The sequence below is a fragment of the Tenrec ecaudatus genome, chromosome X (genome assembly GCF_050624435.1).
Source record: "Tenrec ecaudatus isolate mTenEca1 chromosome X, mTenEca1.hap1, whole genome shotgun sequence".
Lineage (NCBI taxonomy): Eukaryota > Metazoa > Chordata > Mammalia > Afrosoricida > Tenrecidae > Tenrec > Tenrec ecaudatus.
In genome coordinates, this window is record NC_134548.1 from 100721820 (window position 1) to 100731645 (window position 9826).

Genomic DNA, 9826 nt, shown 5'->3' on the forward strand with positions numbered 1-9826 from the left:
AAGCAATGCAGTGCAACAGAATCCAACAGTCTCAACCTCAAGATATGTATGCATCAGCATTGTGGTGAAGCGTGTCTTGAAGGAGCCTCAAGCTCTAGCAAGACAATCCATGGTTGGCTTGACCCACAGGCAGTGTAACACACAGATTGAGGAAGACAGCTAGTTAAATCATTAGCTTGCTGGACAATTAGATCAGAACAGAAAACCAGGACATAAATTCATCAGCCTAAAGGCATCTAATCTTTGACAAAGGACCTAGAAATATCCGGTGGGACAAAGACAGCCTCTTCAACAAATGGTGTTGGACAAACTGGATTTCCATATGTAGAAGAATGAATTAAGACCTATATCTCTCCTGGCGCACAAAATCGAGCTCAAGATGGATTGAAGAACTAAATGTAAACTTCAGAGCTATCAATGAGAAAACTGGAAGCGCCATATTGCTGGGAATACAGAGACGACCAAGTATAATAAAAGCACACACAGTGGAAGACAAAATAGATGACTGGAACATGTTGAAAAGACATCATTTATGCACATCAAAAAACTTCATCAAAAGAGTAAAACACATCAGCCAAGGGTCTAATTATCAAAATATACAGAACAGCAACTCAATAAAAAAAAATAACAAACAACCCAATTAAAAAGTTGGAAAAAAGACATCAACAGACAGTTCATGAAAAATAAAGTATAAATGGTTAACAAACACATGAAAAATTGCTCAGGATTACTAGCTATCTAAGAAATGCAAATTAAAAACACAATGTGACACCACCTTATACAATGCTAGCCCGATTAAAAAAAAGCAAGGAAAACCGCCCCCCCCACACACACACACACAAAACGTCAAATCCAGTAAAGGTTGTGGAGAGAACTGAACTCATATATACTGTAGGTAGACTTGCAAATACACACAGTAGTTATGGAAAATGGCATGGTGATACTTAAAGCAACCAGGAATTGAAGTCCTATATGATACAGCAGTACCACTATTAGGCAAAATCCTCAAAGAAATGATACAAAACACAAGTGGATGTATGCGCTCCCATGTTTGTAGCAGCATAGTTCACATTAGGAAGAAATTGGAAGCAGTCCAAATGCTCAATAGTAGAAGAAAGGATAAATAAACTATAATACATACACACAATAAAATACTGTGCATCCCTAAAAAGCAGTGATGAAAGCATGAAACCCTTTGTCACATAGAATGACCTGGAAACCATTATGCTGAGTGAAGTTAGCAATCACATTAGGACAAGTATTATATGAGTCCACTACTAAAAGGAAAAACAACCAACTGAACAAATATTAGAGGCCAATTCCCAAAGTTGTAGAAATTCTGCCTTCCAGAATTTCTGGTATATGAACCATACAACACCCCCATCATATGCACTTCATATGAACCATCTCCAAAGAGGAGACCGCACATCAGCTGGAATCACTCCTTCAAGAAGGGAGACAAGGGAGCAGACCATCCATTTGATGCCATACAACATTGAGAGAAGGTTGCAACAATCAACAGGCCCTCCACAGGAATGAAAAAGGAGTTAAGGCCAGAGGAGGGGAGTATCTATATTTCAGAGGAGCCAATCATATTACTGTTGGTGAGTATGGTGGGTAAAAGGGGAGGATCAACCTTATATCCAGAAGGGATGTTAAAAAATATTGTAGGGCGCCTATGGGGAGAAAAAACCTTGGTCCTGGGTAGACACTTTTGTATGTTTCTACTCAACTTTCCGTGAACCAAGCCATAGACTACGTACTATGATGACCTTCAACCCTAGCCTTACAGGGAACATAGCATCCCCTAAGGGCCACACCAGAAGGACTCGGCATGAAAGCTGGACTGAGTGAACTTGTCCTACCCCAAAACTACCTGTAACACTTGGACCTAGGACTGAAATTCCCTGATGGGAGAGGAAGCAAATTATGGCCACCCCAAGGTGATAGAAATGGTAGTCATTAGACCTTGAGTGGGACCGCTGGCTTAGTGGACGTCCAAGAAAGGGGACACAGAACCACCATATACTTAGTATCTCAATGATCCCCTTACATAAATATGATAAGTTTTAATTTGTTAGGCAAGGATCCTCCCTTGTAAGAAATCTTACAAGAAAATTTCCCCTAGCACCAATGCAGATGCTCAATGTAAACAGAGCTTAATCATTTAAGAATTCAATCTATACAAAGCAACAACTCCTGGAATGCAGTTCACATCTGGATTATACTCAAATAAACTACTCTTCTCAACAATATCTTAAATTCTATGCCATTGAATAAATTATTGATATTATCAAAACTTTCGCCTTATACGCCATGAGCAAGATAGATAATGTTTTTCTTTTTTGTTTGTTGCTTTGGTTTTTGTTGTTGTTGTTTATAGATTTTTGGTCACAAAATGATAATATGACTGCTAAAGTAAACCAGAGTTGTTCATAAGCCCTGGGCTAGCAGATGGATTCAGGGCTCCCACAGATAATTCCTTTAATATTGCTCTGCTCAGTATGGACCTTCATGAAGAGTTCTCTGAAGATGAGCATGCTAGAGCAGAGTGTGGTTAAGAAAGCAGATGGTGCATTACTATCAATCAGAATAGTATCCAGCACCCTAAAGGTTTTTATTCAAACAAACAGCCATCTAAGTGAAGCAGCAATTAAGTCCACATGGAAGAATTGTACCAGTCTGGGTAATCCAAAGACGACTATTATGAATTTCAAATATGATGGAAGGAAAAGTACCAGAGAGCTAAAATTCTGTACACCCAATTTGTAGAAAGCTATGGAGGACAATAGGAGCCTAAAATCCATCTATAGACTATCTAGTCAGAATAAGCCTCTGGCAGATCCCTTCTGGCCACAGGCGAGGGACTCGAACAACTTTGCTATCAGAGATTATTGTAAACTTCATTATGGTGAATGGAACTATGTTACATGATATCTGGTCAGTTGACCTCCTCTTGACCCAACATGAATTTGCTCTAGGCTTAAAAATTTCTCATTTGTTCCATGACAGAAATTCCCGCTCTGGTTTAAATTAAAAAAAAAGTTATTTCTGGAGGTCTTTATTACTCTTTGTTTTTAACTTTTTATTATTATTTTTCTTTCTGTTGCATTTTGCTTTTTATTGTTTCTGTTAGGTTTCCCAATTTATGAAGCACAGAGAGTGTATGCATGTAGACAGTAATTGATGCAATGGTTTAAAGGGAATAGGAGTGGGGTTGAGGAAGGGCAATTGGTAAACAAATAATGAATGTGGGAGGGGGGAGGAAGCACGAGAACCGATTGTGATGATGTGTATACAAGTCTTTTTGAATGCGACTTTAGTATGGAAGTGTATAATATGTGAAATTCATATCAATGAAACTGTTAAAATACATAAAACATGAGTATGCTTTTAATTAAATGATTTAGAAAGTTCTCTTATTATCACTCTATATTTTCTTCCATTATTTCACAATAGAAGGAATACTTTAATCTCTCTGAAATATGTTTTAGGAATTTTTTCCCTTTTGTTTTATGAATTACTATGCATCTAATATACTTCATCTTCACATACATTTATAATTTTTAGATTACCAAACATGATAGGAGTACACAAATCATCTTCCCAGTGTCACAAAATATAAATTAATTGGACATACATCAAGTTGTTATTTTATAATAGAAGACTAAAGTAAGCTGATACAGCATTTATATATGAATTACCCTTTGAAAGTACATTTCAGTACTATAGCAATCACACATAATAGCATCTATAGCTATAATCTATGTATCTGTCTGTCTATCTACCTAACTAATTTTAAGAATAAATATAGCAATAATAATTCATTGTCTAATCAATACATATTATAATATGTAATATACCTGTATAAAATAAAATAGGATGTTATAATAATATCATAATGACATATGTATGTATAGCTTATGTCCATATTATGTTGCATAATAGCATATATAATATATTATATACAACATGCTATGCTATAATATATTATTTCATGTTATACAATATACACAATTATGTATAATATATTATATATTTATATGTGTTAATATGATATATATGAGCGCACTCAATGAACATACACACTGCTCTATGTTCTTTGCATAAAGATGAAAGACAAAGTTCCTACCTATAGATATATATAACTGCAATAGATGGTATATTTGTTATTTGTGATGATCTGGGAAAAATTACTTCAATCTGGAAATCAAGTTCTAATTTGTAAGACTAAAGCTATAGACTAAAGTATATACTTTTTGGTATATTGTTTGTATATAATAGAAGAAAGCTATAATAAAATCAATCATATCATAACCTCTGTGAAAAAAATAGCAATATAAAAAATGCTGACATTAAGACAAGGAAAATTGGAAAAATAAGACTTTTTTAGCCTTTGATCATAATTTATTATTGAAATGACACTATACCTTTACAAATTCTATGTTTAGAAAGGTACAATCTATTGTGGCTCAGGTTACAAATCAGATTTTTCATAATTTTAATAAATTGTTTCTCAAGACTAAACATTTTGCTCTGATCTAATTAGAACTATTCCATCCTCTGATTACTAATTTAGTTGCCTATCTAACCTTAATATTGGGATCTTTATATCCTGGATATAATATTCTGATTACTACTTACTACAAAAGTACTTTTTCAAATGGAAAATAATAAGTTAGCATTCTGATACATACATTGAACTTTTGTAAAATCAGTGCAGGTGAATGAACACTTTTTCTCAAAACTGACACATAACTCTTATGAGACTGATAAAATCAAACATTAAGATCTCAATAGCATATATATGGGTCATTTGAATTTCAACAAGTGATTGCTATCTCAGGAAGCTGTGATTAAGCATATCATTTCTGTAAAGGCATTTATATATTTTCTGAAAATTATTATTTAACCTTGGAGAGATCTGTCAAAATACCAACACAACTTGTTATAATATTAATATTTGGTCAAAACACATATTTAACATTGTAGGACTCTAGACATTGTCAAGTAAGTTTTTAAGAGATTAAACGATAATGACTCATGTCAAACCATTTTTATTAGCGGCATAAGATATGGGGCTATAAAAGTATTTCATATCTATCTATTTATGAATTGGACATTTCAATTCATCATTTCAGATACAGCAATCAAACTCCCATGAATATCACTAATTATTTACTGTTGTGTTCATCTGCGACAAGGAGGGAAGATGGGAAATATTACTGACTGGCCAGTTACCAGTGTACTACGTTTGATTTGTGCTTCTTTGCCTTTCTTTTTGGTGTCAACACAGATGCAGAGCACTGTCCTACTTCTTTGGCCACTTACTGCTCCCACATGGGGACTAGATATTTTGCTAGAGCCCTGGTGGTGTAGTCATTACATGTTGAGCTGTGATCTTTACTCCATGAGAGAAAGACAGGACTTTTTAGTCCTATTAATATTTACAGTCACCAAAACACAGAGGCATTTCTATCTTGTCCTATAGGGTCAACATCGACTTGATGGCAGTCAGTTTGTGTTTTGGTTTTAATTGGAACAAAAGGAGGCTGCAATGGCTCAACCGATTAATTAATCATTTGTTTTTGCTACATATACATTGACAATATCTTCATGGAAAAGAAATTCACCAAAAACTAAAGGAACTAATAAATAGCAACCTAGTAATATATATTTGCTACACATATTTAAAATTCCAGACCTCCGGCAGGATGGCAACGGAGTAAAACATACCAGAGGGACTCCGCAGCATTCAGCCAAGGAGAGTTGCTTAGAGGGAAATTCAGCACTGCTGGAACGTAGGAGGTGCATCATAAAGATAAGTAGGCACAGACCCACAGGGTTTTGAGGGGCAGACGGCTTTTGGCTTTCCTCAGTGGAAGGCCGGCTGGGGCTTGACCTTGGCCCCACCACTTCTCTACTGAAGCCGGGACCATTTGGAGCCTGCAGGGTGGCTTGGTCTCAACACAGCCACACAGTTTGCCACCACCGCCTCAGGGCAGGGACTAGACCCTCGCATCTCCTCTCTGTTCCTCACTCGGTCTTGGAGGGCTGCGCAGGGGCTTTTTCTCAACATAGCCACAGCTTGCCCCTGTCATCTCTGAGCAGGCACTAAACCCTTGCAGCTCCACTGGTGGGGATGGGGCCACAGCTACATGGTTGCTTTGTTTCCATCTGTTCACTATATCACCCCTTCCCCCAGCACCCACAGGCTCAGCGGGTTGCTTTTTAACTTTTTTTCTCCTCTTTGTCTCTTTCTTGGTCTCTCACACTCTACTGCTAACCTCCAGACCACTCCCCTTAGCCTAGGGCATTTATACCTGCACCACACCCAGCTAGGTGAACTCCACCCTGTGTAGCTAGGAAGGCTGAAAAAAGCCCTGCTGGCTCCCACCATGGGATAATCTGATGGACTTATTACTGGGGAATTCCTGCCTGTGTGTCTGGGGCATAAAGCAGCTTGGCCAACACTCCTCAAAGCTCCAACCTGTTGCAGGAACCTCTGCCCAACCTCCGCAACACCAAAGCAGGCAACCCTTCTGAGTCACTCCCCTGAGAGGGAAACCCCAGGAGGTAAAGTGGTAGGTTAAGTCCATAGTGAAATAAGCTATAGGCATTTTGAAGAAGCACTCATACAAGTCTCCCGGAGAGAGTTAGTGCTCTTCCACTCCCTGGAAAACGGCATCTGGCTCCTCTAAAACAACGCAAGGCAAACAGCCATCAGCCCCAACGACCTCAACAAAAAGACGGGAGAAACAAAAATCAATGCCAAAGGATGTTCTGAACATAATGACATGCATAGAGGAAGCAGACATTGTGCTGCCACAGAAAGAAATTTTCAGAATGCTACTTGGAGTCATACAGGATATGAAGGAAACAATACAGAAAAAGGATGAAATGATAGAAGAGGTAAAAGCCATAAATCAAAGACAAATACAGGAGCTTAAGGAGGAGATAACAAAAAACAGTAGCAGACTCCGGACCTCTAGAAGTGACTGAAGGAATCACAGAACCGCAGCAGTGACTTGGAGAAGAGCCAAGCAGACATTAACAAACACGAACAAAAATCTAATAAGATCATCAGTGTTAGCGAGTGAGACCCTCACCCAGACCACTCACTGAAACAGAGATGGAAACAGTAAAGCTTTATTCAGACAAATTCGAATCTGGGCCCTCACCAGCAACTGAGGCAGGCTCAGTCTGTAAGGCGAGAGCCCCGAACAGCTTCAAAGGGAAGTTATTATACTTCTTTGTGGGGCGTCTTGCAAAGCAAGGGGAGGAGGAAGGCAAGTTCTATTGTGAAACTGGCAAAGCATTCTCAGAAAAGTGAGACAAAACAATTTTTAATTCTAACAAAGTAAGTTCTACATTTAAGGTCAGTTTGTCCCCAGTGGTCTGCCAAAGGATACTGTAGGTAGGCTAGGCTGCTTCTTGGAGCGTAAACATCCTGGGCTGGGCTACACCTGTTTCAGGCTGCAATTTAAAAATTTTCCATTTCTGACCGGGGGGTGACCTGCCTGTTACTGTTACAGGGCACCCATTCCTGACCGGGCGGGGGATGACCTGCCTGTTACTGTTACAGGGCACCCATTCCTGACCGGGCGGGGGATGACCTGCCTGTTACTGTTACAGGGCACAGTGTCACAATCAGAAAAGCTGAAGAAAACTTAAGAGCTATGTCTGATGCTATGAAGTGGAACAATATTAAATTAATGGCTTACCAGAGGAAGACACAACAAAGAAGTCATCTGCAACAACAGTGAGAGAATTCTTGGAGGAAAGCTTCCACAGCTTAGCGAATGAAAACCTGGAAACCATTCAGGAGGCTGAAAGAACCCCAACAAGACGGGACCCCAAGAAGAAGTCACCAAGGCACATAATAGTTAAATTTTCCAACTTTGAAGAAAAGGAGAAAATCATGAGAGCAGCTAGGGAAAAACAAGCAATCACATATAAAGGTTCCCAAATAAGAATATGCTCAGACCTATCGGCAGAAACTATGAAGAAGAGGAGAGAGTGGAGTAACATATTCAAAAAAGTGAAGGAAAACAATGCAAATCCAAGAATACTTTACCCAGCCACATTATCGATCAAGGTAGATGGAGAAGTAAGAATTTCCCCAGACAAGGAAAACCTCAAAGAATATGTTAGAAGAACCCCAGCCCTACAAAAGATCCTTGCCTACCCAGTATGGGCAGCAGAACAACATTCACCAAGCATAAATAAGAGACCACCACATAGAACAATCTCACCCAGAGGGCAAAGAAGAGAAAACAGACCTCAAGATAGCATTGAGTTAAATATAGAAAGACTTGAAAGGCTGCTGAGGTAAGCTTTGAAAAAAGAAGGCAAATGGGGCATAAGAAAAAAGCTACAGTATACAAATATTCCTGGGGTGAGGACCAGGTTAATATAGCAGGGACCTGACCAAATACAGGGATGCACATGGTAGACAACTAAAAACGAGATGGGGAAAGGAAAATAATAATAATAAAGAAAAGGGTAGCGGGGGCACAGGGCACTAACCCACCCAAGGGCAGGGTATTGTTTGTGTCTCCACAGGGAAAGAGGGACCATACTTCAACCGGATACTCCAAGAAGTGAATGCAAAATGCCGGCGTGGAGTAGGGAACCATTGGAGAGGTCTGGGGGGGCCAGCCACACCCCAACTACTAAGGGGACATCTGCCCCTCCCCTCAGAAGAATGTATTTCAAAGGACAGCAGTGAATCTACAGCTCTGGGAGAGGGACATATCTGATTGGCGCACACGGGAGCAGATGAAGGGGAAGGAGGGGAGAGTGGAGCACAGCATGGCCCACCAGGCTTGGAAGTCGATGTTCCCAATTAGAACAGCAAGTCGACAGAGAAGACCACATGGCCAGCCCCGCTATGAGACATGACGTCCCTCACTGACCTATAGCTCTACAGGGGACAACACCAGAGACACAGTGAGGGAATGGCACCCGATCAGATCCCGCCACACCGAGGCAAAACATTATGGGGGTGCAACAGAACAGCAAGGGAATGGAGCAGCAAGATCCCCAGGGAATGCTGAAGGCGTACTTTGGGGCCAGGGCATGGTGCCCCAACAGACTAGACTGGAAAACACTCCTAAAGGCCAACAAACAATCCTTGAACTAACTACAAACTTTTCTTTCTTGTTGTGTTTTGTTTCGTGTTGTTTTGGTCATTGGTTTGTTGTTGTTTTGTTGTATATTGTTGCTTGGCTGTGCTCTGTCTTGTTTTCGTGCATGTTATTATCTCCACAGGTCTGTCTAAATAAGATAGGCTGAATGAACAATTGGAGGAGAAAACAACGGGACCGATAGTTCCATGGGGACATGGGAGACGACAAGGAGGGGGGAAAGACAGTGGTGTTAATAAATCCAGGGACAAGGGATCCAAATTGGTGGTGAGGATTGTGTGGGAGGACTGGTTGGGCATGATCAAGGGCAACGTAACTAAGAGGAATTGCTGGAACTCTGGTGGGGACTGAGCATGATAGTGGGACAGGAGGGAAGTCAAAGGAAAGAGAGGAAAGAGCTGGGAGGCAGAGGAAATTTATAGAGGTCTAGATAAAGACATGTACATATGCAAATATATTCATACATGAGGATGGGGAAATAGATCTATGGGCATATATTTATAAGGGTAGTATTAAGGTAGCAGAGGGACATTGGATCTCCACTCAAGTACCCCCTCAATTCAAGAACACTTTCTTCTATTACATTGGCATTCTATGATGCTCACCTTCCCGACACAACCACTGAAGACAAAGAGGGTGAACAAGCAAGTGTGGTGAAGTAAGTTGATGGTGCCCAG